Genomic DNA, 18,111 nt, shown 5'->3' on the forward strand with positions numbered 1-18,111 from the left:
TGGTAATGACTGGTACATGAATATTTTTGACCTCGCCAAAGTACTGGAGATGGTTAATTTACTCATTAAAGTAATTATCTGACGCTTAGGTGCCTCCTTCTTCTATCACGTGGGTTTTAACTGAGGCCACCACAACCTTAAACCATTGTGGTGGTTTCATTATTTAATTACATTACTCGAAGTATAATGAAAGAAAAACGATATACGTGCCTATAAAATTTGAGGGTTGCCCTCGATTTCCCTAGGATTCCATCATCAGATCCTGACTTGGTGACAATGGGACCACCTCAGAAGTGTACCCTATCGAATAACAAAAGAATGTTGAGTAATCGGTGAATATACCTACATAGAAAAAAAAAGCATACATACAGCCGAACAAATAACCTCCTCCTTTATTTAAGTCGGTTAAAAAGACAAAGAAATTCCTTTCTATGTTTGCTTGAGAGCTTTCGTATAAAGCAAGACTCAATGCTTTCTTAAGCAATTAATTGATCAAAGTCAGTTCAAATACGACGCAAGCGGAGACAAGCGACCACTAAAAGATTTACTTACCAGCCTTTAGAGATATACGGCTGTTTCCAAGCAGTTTATGTGATAATTATCAAGCAACGACCCAATAACCAATTAATGACACTGCTGGACTGAACAATTCAGCTTTCTCTATGAGAGGAAAACGCAATTCATGTAAGATGGATAGAGTGCATTTTGTTAGTGCTATGTTAGTTATAAGTTTCAGTTTTTGCTAATTATATTGCCTTGAATTAGCGATAATAGCTACCTACTAAATACTATTTAACATAGCATGTTAATCATTGGAGCAGAATGTAAATGGAAACACATTAACTTGTAAAATTAGATTAGAATTGGATTCAACGTGCTCATGAAAAATATTTCTCATTTCATTCTTATCTTAGATCGAATATTGTATTGATAAATAAAAAGTGATTTGCAGTAAACGTAACACATTATGATTGCAAAAAGCACTTCAATATATAATTGAGTAAATCAAGTCTATTATAAAGTTTTAATTTTGATCTGATTATCATTTTTTACTGTTACCTATATCATCGTCTGTAAACTGTCTAAACTGGATGCAAGTGGCCAGGGACAGAAGCCGGTGGAGGCTTGAAGAGGAAGCCTATGTTCGAAGGCGAACCCCCTAAGGCTGATATAGACAGACAAACTGTTATATCATTAGTGTGATCGTTTGGTTAGCCTTGGCAAAAACTTGGTTACTCAATAGGCGGTTTGACTGATGTATTGATGGCATATGACTGACGCCCACCCATCGCGTGAAGGTCCACAACTTTCGTCGACTAACAATTGTTTAACTGATGGTATTCATGAATCATTACGAGTAGCTCCTATTTGTACAAGAATCATTATTCAACACTGTCATCACATGATTGCTTGCAAACATAATGCAGGTTACTAATTTCATTCTACCTACTTGACATGAAACTAATACTCTAAAACATTTCCTGGAGACAATAGAAAAAGACGAATGAAATTGTGTGAAATGCCCCAAAATAAAACCTTTAAAATTTTGTGTGAAAGTTAATGTTAATTTACTTTATTTAAAGTATGTTGTACCTATACTTTTAACATGCAATGAAAGAACGGAGACTGAATGGTATCGTCTTTATAAAACTTGTCACAATAAAGCTTACCTACTTAAATTACAAGTTATGATGCTTCGTAAGTGAATGGATACAATAATGGACTGTTCTGATTCCGAATAATTTACTTATAAGCCGGATAATGTGTAGTGGAAGGATGTCAAACGGTGAACGGACACTTGGGCAAACTTGGGCTCGCGTCCGGCGCATTCCAGCGCTGTGACTGTGGTGAATAACGCTTGCGCAAGCGGCAAGCACAGCCCGGTGTGGATCAAGTTGTGAATAATGCACCGAAACATTTGAGGAAATATATAAGTCACTAGGAAGTATATGTTCAAAGGTTTAAAAAGAAGTATATGCATTTGAACCTCATTCATTCATTCATATGAAGAGTTCTGCTCTTGTCAGTGGATCAATTTCCACTCATCCTTGGACTTTGCCAGCTTTGAAGTTTCAACTTTCCGTATTGTCCTGACTTTTGCGACTGTCCTGTCCTGACTGTAGAGTTATAATGCACTGAAATAAAACTGGATCTAAGAGGTTACAAGTACCTATATACCTATGTAATTACGTTTAACATTTCCTTAAAGAAAAGGGCATTTTTCTTGTAACTAAACGACAACCGTGACATTTTTACTTGAGTATCGAAATTCCTGAGTCATTTTAAATATCTTTGTAAATTCATAAAATTTTGCCTTACGTTCTTGAAACGTAGCCATGACCTAGAAAAATTAAGTAAACGCACAATACCTACCAAAACTAATGTACATATTCAAATTGAGTTTGCTAAGACCCGCCGACTTCGCACATACAAATATGGACAGAAATGTAATTGAATCCGGTAATGGAGATTACCAAAGTGAACAATTATAGGAATTAGTTAACACGTTTCAAAGATGGTCAAAACTCTTTCGAAAATTGAGTATTTCCTTAAAAAGGAACTCTTATAAATACCGTCTTCATATGACTACGGAATTAATTAGACTACCTATTAATGTTATTGGCTCAACAAATATCATTCTGATCCAAAATATCAATTCAATTCAATAACATATTCAATTACATAAGTTTTATTAACACACGTCATGTATTTATACTTCATCATTTTATTGTCTCGATGGACACCGTCCTTTTCTTCTGCCCTGACCTGACCAAGCCCAAACTACAAGATACGAAGATACGATATTTATTGATTCCGCGTAAAAGCGTCTCAAATACGACAGGTAAGTGTTGGATTTGCTGCTCCATGCACTACTACACACCTGTGCAATTTATATGCAATATATTTTCTTCAACTTTCTAAACATTTCCATACATGTAACATGTAAGTAACGGTATAAATAACACTATGTATACAGGGTGTTAAAATTGTTACACTTTTCGAGGGATGGTTAAATTTTTATCGATATTTTTACTCATTAATCAGATTAGACAACAATTACACAACAATATGCCATATTAAATTACCCTTTACTACACCACCAAATTTTATTTTTATTTAGAGAGCACAACTTAAACGATTTACTTAGTGCTTTTAATGCAAATGCATCCAGCAACCAGTATGATGATCAGGTTCTCGATTCAACTGTTACAGACAACCGGCTTTAAGCCAAAAGAAATCTGACGAAATCGAATCTCATTCCGATGTCTTCGCCCCTTTTGGCCCAGCTGTGGGTCAGCCAGTTTTTGACGCTAAAGGAACATGGTCAGGCGCATTACGCATAACGACTATACTTTTACACGTAAAACAGAAGTAGGTAGACGTTTACAAATAAAACAGAAGTATGTCGCAACTTTTGCTTTGTAAATTGTTGACAGTTTCAGTAATTTGGGTAAATTACGTATCAGAGAAATGCAGTGTTACGTCGCATTTTGTAATTACTACTGATAAAATTATAATTGGCTATGCAATTTTAATAAAAGTCATGCATTGAATCAACAACACGTGTATGGCCCGTTTGCTAATAAAAGAGTCAAGTTTTTGTACCTATTACCACAGATAATATAATACTATATTACCTACTGCCAATAATTTCTTGTAACCTAAGATAAAGACACGTCTACTGTAATTTTTAACCGACTATTTATTTATTTCTTTGAGCAGTATTTTTCAAATGTTTAGTGCATTTTTAGTATCCAATTAAAATTTTGTTTAAATAGTTTATTTACATAATACCGCATACATTCTTAGACCCATCAATCATATATCGCCTGATAAATTTCCTCCAATTCGTTTTCAGTAAATCAGTCATAATCGATGCAAGTCCGCTTCCTGCGCACTGCGATGCGCACGCGCCGATAATGTATCGATTGCGTCTCGGGAGATTAGTCTGTCTTCGTGTCGATTAATCGCACGTACCTTATTATTATTCTTACTTTATGGCTTTTCGTCACGAGTATAGTGTCAATAGCATCGATCGATCCTTTTTATCATTGGTTTACACTATTATTTCAAAATATAAGAATGTAGGTACCTACATAACATTATGGGTATATTTTATCATTTAGGTAGGTACCTACTTAAAACAGATATAAAATTTTAAACTATCGTTGATGTCTTTTGTACCGGAATGCAAGAAAGGTGTTTTTATTTATCTCACATTCATGATTTTCAATACTTATATGAGCATTATACTAATTCCGCAGGCAACTTGATTATTTTTGAGTAGGTATGTAATGTTTTCTTTTTTCTTAAGAAACTCACCTTAAGACCCGCCAATGCAAGATTCCAAAGCTCTGAAACAATAAAAGATTTATTAATTTTAGGAAAAAATACAATAATTACTACATCAGTAAGAAATTAAGCCAGGTGATCAAAAGAACTATTCATACAAGGTAGTTTGTAAGAAAATTTGTATGAGATGCATTTATGTAGAGTAGCTCATCTTATTACATAAGTGACAGCGATTAACTATAAAACAATTTTGTGAAAGCTACAACAATCGTGCACCCGCTACGGTCATGCGCACGAACTGTCGCGAATCTGACGTACGACGACGCCTGCGCAGCCCGTGGAGTGCAGGGATAGTTAACCTGTACCTCTAGTAGGAAAAACTTTCGAGTTCGTTTCGTTGCGTATTCAAAGTGTCATCGAAAAATTTTGTATGAAAAATTAAACAGCGCCCCCTATATTATAGCCGCCCTAGGGGGCGCTGTTTAATTTTTCATACAAAATTTTTCGATGACACTTTGAATACGCAACGAAACGAACTCGAAAGTTTTTCCTACTAGAGGTACTGTTCACTTCCACGTAGTAAAAACAAATGAATGTGTTTACGTGTCCATGGAACGAAAAAGCTTAGTGCAGAGACCGCCAGAATAAATTGTACATGTGACATCTTTGAGAAATAAATACTTTTTTACTTTTTTTTTTTTATCAATGATGCTGCGGTTTGCAATGTTTTGTTGAATATCGTGATTGTTAATTATTGAGATTTCGACATTTAAGGGTTTTGCATTTATCAACCAATCTAAAACAATACGGCTACTATCCAGAGCCACGGAGACTACTACCACGGAATAATTTATCTACTTCTTCTTTCTTCTCGAAAATTGAGTATTTCCTTAAAAAGGAACTCTTATAAATACCGTCTTCATATGACTACGGAATTAATTAGACTACCTATTAATGTTATTGGCTCAACAAATATCATTCTGATCCAAAATATCAATTCAATTCAATAACATATTCAATTACATAAGTTTTATTAACACACGTCATGTATTTATACTTCATCATTTTATTGTCTCGATGGACACCGTCCTTTTCTTCTGCCCTGACCTGACCAAGCCCAAACTACAAGATACGAAGATACGATATTTATTGATTCCGCGTAAAAGCGTCTCAAATACGACAGGTAAGTGTTGGATTTGCTGCTCCATGCACTACTACACACCTGTGCAATTTATATGCAATATATTTTCTTCAACTTTCTAAACATTTCCATACATGTAACATGTAAGTAACGGTATAAATAACACTATGTATACAGGGTGTTAAAATTGTTACACTTTTCGAGGGATGGTTAAATTTTTATCGATATTTTTACTCATTAATCAGATTAGACAACAATTACACAACAATATGCCATATTAAATTACCCTTTACTACACCACCAAATTTTATTTTTATTTAGAGAGCACAACTTAAACGATTTACTTAGTGCTTTTAATGCAAATGCATCCAGCAACCAGTATGATGATCAGGTTCTCGATTCAACTGTTACAGACAACCGGCTTTAAGCCAAAAGAAATCTGACGAAATCGAATCTCATTCCGATGTCTTCGCCCCTTTTGGCCCAGCTGTGGGTCAGCCAGTTTTTGACGCTAAAGGAACATGGTCAGGCGCATTACGCATAACGACTATACTTTTACACGTAAAACAGAAGTAGGTAGACGTTTACAAATAAAACAGAAGTATGTCGCAACTTTTGCTTTGTAAATTGTTGACAGTTTCAGTAATTTGGGTAAATTACGTATCAGAGAAATGCAGTGTTACGTCGCATTTTGTAATTACTACTGATAAAATTATAATTGGCTATGCAATTTTAATAAAAGTCATGCATTGAATCAACAACACGTGTATGGCCCGTTTGCTAATAAAAGAGTCAAGTTTTTGTACCTATTACCACAGATAATATAATACTATATTACCTACTGCCAATAATTTCTTGTAACCTAAGATAAAGACACGTCTACTGTAATTTTTAACCGACTATTTATTTATTTCTTTGAGCAGTATTTTTCAAATGTTTAGTGCATTTTTAGTATCCAATTAAAATTTTGTTTAAATAGTTTATTTACATAATACCGCATACATTCTTAGACCCATCAATCATATATCGCCTGATAAATTTCCTCCAATTCGTTTTCAGTAAATCAGTCATAATCGATGCAAGTCCGCTTCCTGCGCACTGCGATGCGCACGCGCCGATAATGTATCGATTGCGTCTCGGGAGATTAGTCTGTCTTCGTGTCGATTAATCGCACGTACCTTATTATTATTCTTACTTTATGGCTTTTCGTCACGAGTATAGTGTCAATAGCATCGATCGATCCTTTTTATCATTGGTTTACACTATTATTTCAAAATATAAGAATGTAGGTACCTACATAACATTATGGGTATATTTTATCATTTAGGTAGGTACCTACTTAAAACAGATATAAAATTTTAAACTATCGTTGATGTCTTTTGTACCGGAATGCAAGAAAGGTGTTTTTATTTATCTCACATTCATGATTTTCAATACTTATATGAGCATTATACTAATTCCGCAGGCAACTTGATTATTTTTGAGTAGGTATGTAATGTTTTCTTTTTTCTTAAGAAACTCACCTTAAGACCCGCCAATGCAAGATTCCAAAGCTCTGAAACAATAAAAGATTTATTAATTTTAGGAAAAAATACAATAATTACTACATCAGTAAGAAATTAAGCCAGGTGATCAAAAGAACTATTCATACAAGGTAGTTTGTAAGAAAATTTGTATGAGATGCATTTATGTAGAGTAGCTCATCTTATTACATAAGTGACAGCGATTAACTATAAAACAATTTTGTGAAAGCTACAACAATCGTGCACCCGCTACGGTCATGCGCACGAACTGTCGCGAATCTGACGTACGACGACGCCTGCGCAGCCCGTGGAGTGCAGGGATAGTTAACCTGTACCTCTAGTAGGAAAAACTTTCGAGTTCGTTTCGTTGCGTATTCAAAGTGTCATCGAAAAATTTTGTATGAAAAATTAAACAGCGCCCCCTATATTATAGCCGCCCTAGGGGGCGCTGTTTAATTTTTCATACAAAATTTTTCGATGACACTTTGAATACGCAACGAAACGAACTCGAAAGTTTTTCCTACTAGAGGTACTGTTCACTTCCACGTAGTAAAAACAAATGAATGTGTTTACGTGTCCATGGAACGAAAAAGCTTAGTGCAGAGACCGCCAGAATAAATTGTACATGTGACATCTTTGAGAAATAAATACTTTTTTACTTTTTTTTTTTTATCAATGATGCTGCGGTTTGCAATGTTTTGTTGAATATCGTGATTGTTAATTATTGAGATTTCGACATTTAAGGGTTTTGCATTTATCAACCAATCTAAAACAATACGGCTACTATCCAGAGCCACGGAGACTACTACCACGGAATAATTTATCTACTTCTTCTACACAGCGTCGGCAAAAAACTCCGCCACAAGAATGGCGTTGTCAGTAGCCTTCATTAAATCTCTACTAAATATCATTCAATATCGACTACTACGAGACTATTCCCACCTCACGTTCCCACCGCTGCAACTCCTGTGTGGCCAGGATCTACAGCTTGACCGTGAATAAAAAAGCCAACCAGTGAAGGTCAAGTTTGTACCACAGTAAGACAGGGCGTAGTAAAACATGATGGGTTAACGAGACGAATTAAGATAAAATAAGATATATTCATAAAACGTGTGCCAGAGTTGTATTACCCCTACATTGTATAATGCAGAACTCGAGAAGTGATTTGCAATCCTCTCTCTGTAGTTATAATAGACTTAGTTGGAACTTGCAGAAACAGTTTTCACCTCACCACAGATGTCATAGAAAACTTGCCAGGCAGGTTACATTTATGTGAAACGTTTGAAACGTGACAATGTTTCATGGTTTCATAGTGAGGGACAGGGTTGTCTCTATTTAGTTAGTTAAATTAAGTTACTTAAAATGTCTATGGAGATTGTCGTATTTGTACATAAGTGCTTTATTCATAGACGTGAATTAAATTAGGATTAGTATTTATCTAATGTCGTAGCTTCTTAGATGTTAAATGCTCTATTTTGCCCTAATCAGTGTTGAAATCAACAAAGAAGTGTATCTTACACATCCAATTTTTTTTTTTAAATTGGCTTATGCCCGTTTTCACCATCAATAACAAATTTTTAAGTGACCCCTATGAAAACAAAATTCCTGTTATGTGTTACCATAGGGGTCACTTAAAAATTAGAGATTGATGGTGAAAACGGGCATCATTTAATTCTGTATGTCTTAGCTAATTACCGTGAAAACCTACGTAAGACCATATACAGCCCTTCACAAAAAGAGCCGTTGTGTAGTACATAATAATTCTACAGAAAGTTGTGTAACGCATTCTTCGAAGTTACACCACAAACAACAAGCAAAATATACTGCAATGAAGATTGTTTCAGCATGCAACGTTTGTGTACGTTTACTATGTTTTTCCGCACGCATAATGTGCAATTAGCGTTAAAATTAGCTTTAAATAATAATTAATTAATTAATTACTTATTTTATTAGCAGATTAACGATTTCAGATTAACATAATAATGTTTGATAGAATTTTAAAACGTTAATTGTATTACATTAATAGACGTTTAGTATTTATTTTATTTTTATTTATTTAATAGGAAAACCAACAAGACATGTTACACTAAAACATTTTGGAAAATAAATTGAAAGACAAATACTTTTTTAATCAGTAAATACTGTCAACAAAGTTTGTCACATACATACGGTCTACAGCTTTAAAAAAAACAAAAGAATTAAAAAATGGAACACCATTTTGAAATCAAATGAAGCTCTATAAATCGTATTCCTTGTTCAAACTCCTGTGAGAAAAAGCAAGCTATTATTGTTTTTAAAATTGATCGTGCTTGCTAGATTAGCAGCTGGCCAGTCACGTCGGGAGTCGGATCGTGATGCAGGGTGGATTAGACACAGCACTCGGCGGTTAGAAAATGGCCGGTACGGGTTAGCTTAATCGCGATTCGTTGTGGCTCGCTCGATCTACTCCATTTGAATTTGGAATGTAAGATGCATTGTACAGTCAGATGGAAAACACGTTACAAAACAAACAAAATACATAGTTTCATAGTACGAGAGCCCACGACCAAAATTTTTGTCTCATAGCAATACGGCCAAAACCGCATCAAATCGATAGATACGATTATCCTGAACTCGAAAATACCAATATCAGACATTTTCCGCGTAGCGTTTGATCTGACCGAATTTTCAAAATTGTCAAAGAATTTTACCGAACTGCATCATAGCAATATGTCTGATTTGCAGACTGTAGTTGAATGATAGTTCTGAGATACCGGAAACATTATTTTCAGACGTTAGTGGTGTAGCGCAAACCCGTAAAATCACTTAAAAAAATTAAAAATGAGACAAAAAAAATGTCTCATAGCAATACGTCTGAAAATCTTTTTTATTTGTAAATTTTGGTTATTTGATGCGAACAAAACAATTTTCAGACGGAAATGTGAACGCATTAAATTTTGAGACCGTTTTGAAAATGTTAACAAATTTTACCGATCGGTATCATAGCAATATGTCTGAAAATTGTTGGACATGATAAAATAAGTTGTCCACATGTGCAAAAAATTTATATCAGACAAATTAAGTGTAGCACCTTCTCTATCATACAACTTTTTGATACACTTAAAGTGTCTGAAAACAGGTTTTTGGTAATCAATGCAGCAATACGAAAAGTTGAAAAAAAAATTATCCGTATTGCTATGATACAGGTCGGCTAAATTTGTTGACATTTTCAAAAATGCGCTCAGGCTATATGCTACGCGCAAAATGTCTGAAATCAAACTTTTTCGTAATACAATTATAAAATCTATGTACATTTTCACTATCAGACGTATTGCTATAATACCGACTGTCTTTTTTTTTGACACAGCAGAAATGGCCTCCCACGCAGTTGCTACACTTTTGACCGTTACTACAAACCTAGTCGGGTTCAGAATCATACAATCTAACGATTTTATAGGGTTTTTGCCGTATTGCTATGAGACATGGTTTTGGTCGTGGGCTCTCGTACTATCAGTATCATCTACCATAGTATATTAACTTTAGAATGCTCCAAAATCTTATCAAAATGAGTTGTTTACTTACTGAAGTCTAGACAAATGTGAAAGCGTTATAAAAGTGACGAATCTTTCACACATTCTCTAATGCAATCCTTTTCCAATCAAGATTTAGCACCTTTTACTATAAAAGTGGTTTTTAATGGCGTTTTGATAATTTTTATCTGATTGATATTGAAATTACTATTAGTTAACAGCACAGTAATAGTGACTATCGTATCATAAATTTCTCTTCCGCTGTAACAGCATGTCGTTTAAAGCAAATATGAAAATTTTGTTTGCATTACTACATCCACACGTGCATTGCGAGGCTCCAAATATTTGACCACATTGGTTACAATTAAAATAATACAGCTGTTAATCTAGGTCAAGATTACACGTTTTGTGCAACCGATTGCAGTGCAATGCCTGATATAAATCGCTTAGTTTTCGTTTTATAGCCACAAACTAGTTTATTCCCGCGGCTTAGCCTGCATGAATGGTCTGCCACAGGAAGACTTTAAGCATGCACCTTTCCAAACTGGAAAAAACTGGGATAAAAACTAGATATCCCATGACTATCCCATGGTATCAGAGTAGAGAGCTTCGGCGTGAATTTCGGTCTATCACAGAAATACTTTAGCATGTACCAAAAACTGGGATAAGAACTATCCTATATTTTTCCCAGATGGTCAAACTATCCCTATATCAGATTTAATCTAAATCGGTTTAGTTGTCTAAGCGTGGAACAGTAATAGACAGACAGACAGATATACTATCGCATGATGTTAATACGGATAAAGATCTAATGAACTTTTTCACTGCATTCAGGTGTTGAAGCGTGCGAAATTATTTGAGTCTACATTATTATTTTAGCTCGCATTTCAGTGTTATGTTTCAATTCAGGTATTATTAAGTTAATAACAGTTAATAACTGACTATAGTGCTTAAATTGCCGCAAGAATTAATTCAGAAAATTAATCAAGCGTTAACTAATATTAATATTCTAATTATCCGCGAATTCGTTCATAATATGGAAATGTTTCTAGTCTATATAATTTTAATACATATTTTAAAAAATATTGCTCCAATATTGCAATAGGATGTAACATAGTTTTCAAGTAGTGTGCTATAAAATTTTTTTTTTCAAATGGTTTACCACTCAGTAGTTGAAATGTCTTAGAAAAACATAAACTGGTATGACTTTTTATTTTACCAAATTACCCATAAAATGCGGTTGCTTGTAACTTTGTAACAATCGAATCAACTGAAAGCCTTGAACATAATCAATTTATAACCGCATTACGTTAACTTGGTCTCACAACTTGATGGCGTCATAATAAGTAACCCTTGGTTTCTGAAATAGACAAATAATTTAACGCTTATTCATGAAGGTAGAGCATAAAGCCGCTGACAGACGTCGAGTTAGCATGACAGCAAGTCTGTCATAATATGTTACATACAAGCATGCTCACGTCTATTTATAGCGACTAACAATTAATTGTATTTAATAATTATCATATACATATACAATTATACATCGACTGTCTACCAACTGGTAACTAACAAAAAGCTCATCGTATTCTTCAAGAAGTCTTCTTTTAAGCCCATTTAGCTACTTAAAATTAAAAAATACATCTGTAAATTAAAACATAAGTACGAGTAGGTAACTAATTTTGTTAATGACTACCTTTTGATTAGCCTTACTAACTAAATAAGACTGAGTTGCACCACCTGAGTTTAACCGTAACTACTTATACGTAAACGATGTTTTCTGTATAAATTTTGACAGATTTTTGACGTTTGTACGGTTAAAATAAGATATAGCAACTCAGCCTAAGAATAATATGAATCGTAATATCAATTTGTTATGCCGCTGCTTTCTTTAAATAGGCAAATCCACATTTCCACAGTCCCCACATACGCATTTTAAAGCAAAATCTTTCCACCGATTTCCTAAGGCTACCCCATCTGATGATGGCCCGTGTTCTTAATTGTTATATTGCCGGTTGTTACAACCACGCAGCCCGCTGCATCAGTAATGTTCTTTAATGCTTGCATTAGTGCGGAACTGGTAAAGTTATTATTACATTTATGTTAAGTTGTGCTGTAAGCTAGCACTGTTATTATTTTCAGGGTTTATAGCGCCTAATGAGACTGTAGATAATAGGAATTTGAGAGAGAATCTATCCTATCTACATAGTTTTATTCGTTATTAGTTAGCAAGACATAATTTTCACCGTCATATTGGATTACCAACGAGTAAGTTAGGTTAGTTCTGTTAACGCTGTAATTATTTTCAGGATTTATAGCGTTTAATGAGAGTGCCATAGTAGTTTGTTCAAATTGAAATATTCTAGAGATCTATCCTATAGACATCATTATTCGTTGTTAGTTAGCAAGATATGTTTTCACCGTCATATTGGATTACTAACGAGTAAGTTTGTTCTATTAACGCTGTTATTATTTTCAGGGTTTATAGCGCTTAATGAGAGTACCATAGTAGTTTGTTAAAATTGAAATATTCTAGAGATCTATCCTATAGACAGCCTTATTCGCTGTTAGTTAGCAAGATATGTTTTTCATCGTCATAATGGAATACCAACGAGTAGATAAGTGGTGGCTTTTAACGATTAATTAGGGTTTATAGCGGCAAATAAGACTGTAGGTAGGTAGGTAATAGTCATTTGTTCAAATTGAAATATACTAGAGATCTATCATATCTACAGTCTTATTCGTTGGTAGTCGTATGTGACTTGCTTTTTGTCTTCATATTGGATTAATAACGAATAAGTTGTTTGTAAAGAAACACCGAGCATAGCCCTCTCCATGGCACGCTGTGCAACTTTGAGCTTCTGTATAAGGCCTAAAGAGAGGCCACGTTTCCGAGCCATAAGTCATCACAGGTAACACACATTGGTTGTAGACTTTCGTTTTCAGGCACTGAGGTATTTTGGACGAAAAGATGTTGCGTAGTTTCCCGAACGCTGCCCAGCCGAGTTGGATTCGACGATTAACCTCCTTCTCGAAATTGAACCTACCTAGCTGAATCGTTTGTCCGAGGTAGATATACTTGTCAACAATCTCAAGAATCGAGCTCCCAACCGACACCGGGTAGGACGCAACATGGAAGTTCGACATACTTAAGCTTCGTTTTGTTTAATAAGTTGTTTTGAGGAGATCCGTAAACGAACTAAAGTCGCTGACATAGCCCGACGGATTAGCAAGCTGAAGTGGCAGTGGGCAGGGCACATAGTACGCAGAACTGACGGCCGATGGGGCAGGAAGGTTCTGGAATGGAGGCCGCGTACCGGAAAACGCAGCGTGGGACGTCCACCCACAAGGTGGACCGACGACCTGATAAAGGTAGCAGGAAGGCGCTGGATGCAGGCCGCTACCAACCGTGCGATGTGGAAGTCATTGGAGGAGGCCTAGGTTCAGCAGTGGACGTCCTGTGGCTGAAATGATGATGATGATGATGAAGTTGTTTGTCCTGCTATTATTTTCAGGGTTTGTAGAGCTTAGAGTGTAAAAAAAAACTCATAAAACTCATTTTATTTTTGCAAATAGGATTTTAAAAAGCACTTTTAATCGTCCCAGTATTAACCCTACCACTGCTTCGGGACAATAAATGGGCCAGTGCTGAGAAGAAGCAGACTTCTATGTATCCTATATTCAATCTACAGTCATATTCGTTGTTAATCTCAAGACTAGGAAGATATGTTTTCCACCGTCATTGGATTACCAACCGGAAAGTCGAGATCCTGTAGGATATGTAATATTCCCGAGAATCTTAGATGCTTCAATGTGCAGTTCAGTTTATACTTGTGAGTTTAAAATCACGACTCCATAAAAATGGAAACAGGTTATTTAAAATTCCCCTTAACAGTTTTATTTTACATCGCTCCGATCAATTTTCCAGCTGTAAGAATATTTTTATAATGCAGAATTTTTAATGCAGTAGCCATTAAACTGAATAAAGATACTCAACTAGAGTAAGTAGTTGGGTAGATGCTAAGTAAAATGAAAAATACCGCTCTAAAGTTTTAGGGTCTCAGCAAATAACTGCCTAACTAATGAATGTGATTATAAATCTTATGTAAGTCAAAAAAGCAATTAAGAGTGCATCATTAACGACTGATGATACGGATACCTTGACCGCGGGTAACCCCTAATTAGCATAGAATCATCTGTGCAACGATAAGAGATGTTCTCACGACATAGACTGTTGAATCACCGAGTAACACCTTCTTGATGTCGTTTGATTAGGGTAACTATATTACTTCAATGAAAAGATTTAGCTGTGAATGTAGTCAAATGTTGCTGTTAAGTTAACAGTAAGTAAGTAGGTCTCTATCGAGGAATGTCAACATAGAACAGTTTTTTATAGATCTATAGCCTGCATCTGTTGCTCCTGAAGTGAACACCAAACGACCTCATGATGATGATGATGATGGCGATACACTTCGGCCGGCCGTTTGGTGTAGTGGTTCAGAACGTACTACTATGCCGAGAGGTCCCGGGTTCGATTCCCGGCCGGGCAGAAATTAAAATGATGAATTTTAATTTCTGTGACGGGTCTGGGTGTTACTATGTATAATATGTATGTATTTAAAAAAAAAGTATATAAGTAGTATATCCGTTAAGCTAGCACCCATAACACAAGCATATTAATTGCTTACTTTGGGGCTAGATGGCGCTGTGTGAGATTGTCCTAAGATATTTATTATTTATTTATTACTTAGAGCACGCACTACATATAGGACAGTCTGTCTACCAGACAAAATATTTAATAGAGGTATTTAGCTATACACAGTTTGATATTGAAAAACAATTACCTTCTTGTATGTAGGTAGTTTCAGCAATTGTATATTTTGTTTCGTGCTTTCATCCTGGTACGCAATAACTTAACTGCTTAGATGCTATAAATATCAAAGAAAATGATGCTGTATTCAAATAATTCAATTGCATGAATGTTTATTTACACTCAAAAGATTTATGCAGATAAATGATTATGCACTTAAGTTGAAACAATGGGCAGTAATGTTTTGTGAATTTATTTATCAGTCTTATCTATCAATCACAATGTTACATAGAATGTTAGTTTATAATGCAACAATTGCAAAATTGCACCTTAGTAAACAATAAGAACCCAGCCCAGAAGAAAAATTAATTATAATTATCTACAACTGTTCTTCAAATTCAACATTACCAAATGTGCAAGGAATGTCCCTAAGGTTTGTTGGTTACTTTTTGAAACCCTTTATGTATTTTGAAACTTTATTGCACATATAAAATTGCTATACAAAAGGGTAACTTAATACCGTATGCCATTCTCTATTATTTATAATTTCGAGTTTTATTTTGACATGACCTCTCCTGCTGCCTTTTGTACCCTTTGCATCACCGGCCTGCACCACTGGTGGTGCAAAGGGTATTTTTTAATCCCTTTTGCACCACCAATAGTGCCGCCCTACCATTAACTGTAAAACGATTATCTATAATCATATAATATTAATATTATAAAGAGGAAAGATTTGATTGTTTGTACTGAATAGGCTCCGAAACTACTGGACAGATTTGACAACATAACATAAAAATTAATAACAACCATTCATTTCTACATACAACGAATAATTCCTAAAGTACCAGGGCAACATAATCATAAAGGAGCTATATCAAATTCTTCTTGGTTGATCCGAGAAATAAACATGTATCATAAAATAGCTCCTTTATGGTTATGTTGCCCTGGTACTTTATTCGTTGTATGTAGGATGTAGGCCCGGGGTATCGTGGGTCTGAAGTGAAATGTTTATAGGCACTTACACACACACAAATTAAAACTTTTAGGTAGGTTTTGATTTATTTATAACAAGTAAATTATTAAGTATTTTACAGTCTACTACTAGTTTTACAGTCGATGGTAGCACAGCACTATTTGTTGGTGGTGCAAGAGGGATTTAAAAATACCCTTTGCACCACCAGTGGTGCAGGCCGGTGGTGCAAAGGGTACAAAAGGTCCTGCTGCTATTCTTTTAATTAATCCGAAAAGAACATAGATCTAGTATTTGATCTAAAAACAAGTTAATTTCATTGCAGCAAGGCCAGTCACATAATTACCAGTCTAAAGAACAATCCATAGCAACGTTGGTTCCATTCGAATGTTTGCAACTTATCAATGGTTATAGGTTCAACATCCGGCGACAAACGTCGGCAAAAACAGAATAGATAGCGCTAATTTGTCTTGCAAACAAAGCCTTTGCTCAAAATACCTACAAAAATGTAAACTAGCATCTAGTTACCTACAAGTAGCTGTGCTTGTGATTTCGTACGCGTGAAAATAGTTTGAATAATATTTCCCGTTTTTGCAACACTTTTCTTTACTGCTCCTCCCCTATTGGCTGTAGGGTAATGTTATAGCTTAAAATCTTCCTCGATAAATGGGCTATCTAATCCAACACAATAAGATTTTTTTAGATCGGACCAGCAGAAAGAAGATAAATTGTAAACAAACATCTATGTATAAGTATTGTTTTTATTGAATTAGCCAAAACCAGTCGTATTCTAGTCTTTTATCGACAATCGTTGCACAGCACATAAACAAACAGTGTAGAATATACTCGTAAATCTAAGTACATAATAAGTACAAGTTGCTCGTATTAATCCACTCTATGTATACTCTGATATATCGTACCAGTTGTTTTTTGTAGTAAAATTATCACACGATACTTAATACTACATACATAAAAGTTTTACAATATTACCATACAATTCAGATACAACCAATTACAACATTAATTAGGACTTTTAATTTATGTCTGACAACCCTAAACAAAATGGTGCACAAAAAACTGGTACTATTCTCCTAGGCCGAATGACTTCGTGGGAGAATCGCTCGGTTTACTGTTAGCCGAATAAATGACCATATAACAGTCTTTATAACTATTATACTACAAAACAAAGAAAACAATGTCGTAGATGCCGACTGTACAGACTAGAGCACGTCTAGCTAAACACGGTGGCATCTTATGAACCTGGTATTAGAGGCGATTTTACAGTACTATAGTGATGTGCTGTGCACTATACTTGTAATTATTTTCATCGATTAAGCAGCGAGATACAAATGTTTCAATTACACCGGCGTCGGCGTTCATTAGCGACGGAGAATAGCAATTACAACTGTATCTGTTATAACAGATACATTGATTTCAGCTAATCAATCGTATTAACAATTAATTCGTTTACACCTACGTAGTCAAGGCTGACCGTTATCTTTTACATTCGAAATAGTTTTGCTGTTTAAAGGCTTAATAACACTATTGACCGTATAAAGTGATACAAAAGTTTTTTTTAAAGGAAAGAAGACCGACCGAGGGACAAGTGCTGAAAATATTATAGCACACAAAAAAAGAAATATTGTTATTTTCAGCGTGTCTCCGCGGTTTATAATGCTTAATTAAATAAAAGAATTCGCCTCAAAATATGAAATAGTTAAAGATCCCCGTTACATTCTAAACATTAGCGCAACAATGATATAGCCATTGTCCAGAGGCTTTTACTCCAATTTAGAGCTATATTTTATCTAGTGACCCGTTAGTCATAAATCTGGCTAATTAACGAAGAAAGGCACTGATGAGGCGGT

The 18,111-nt window shown here is 35.0% G+C and overlaps 1 protein-coding gene across 1 annotated transcript in view; it reads right to left on the reverse strand.

Moving 5' to 3' along the window:
• The window catches only part of LOC135071229 (ATP-binding cassette sub-family G member 8), a 78,463-nt gene that overhangs the window by 27,553 nt on the left and 32,799 nt on the right, over positions 1-18,111 (reverse strand). Inside the window, exon 2 of the mRNA XM_063965012.1 lies at positions 4,324-4,355. The gene's annotated coding sequence lies outside the window, so the exon portion shown is untranslated. The remainder of the gene's footprint in view (positions 1-4,323; positions 4,356-18,111) is intronic.

The sequence above is a fragment of the Ostrinia nubilalis genome, chromosome 4 (assembly GCF_963855985.1).
Source record: "Ostrinia nubilalis chromosome 4, ilOstNubi1.1, whole genome shotgun sequence".
Lineage (NCBI taxonomy): Eukaryota > Metazoa > Arthropoda > Insecta > Lepidoptera > Crambidae > Ostrinia > Ostrinia nubilalis.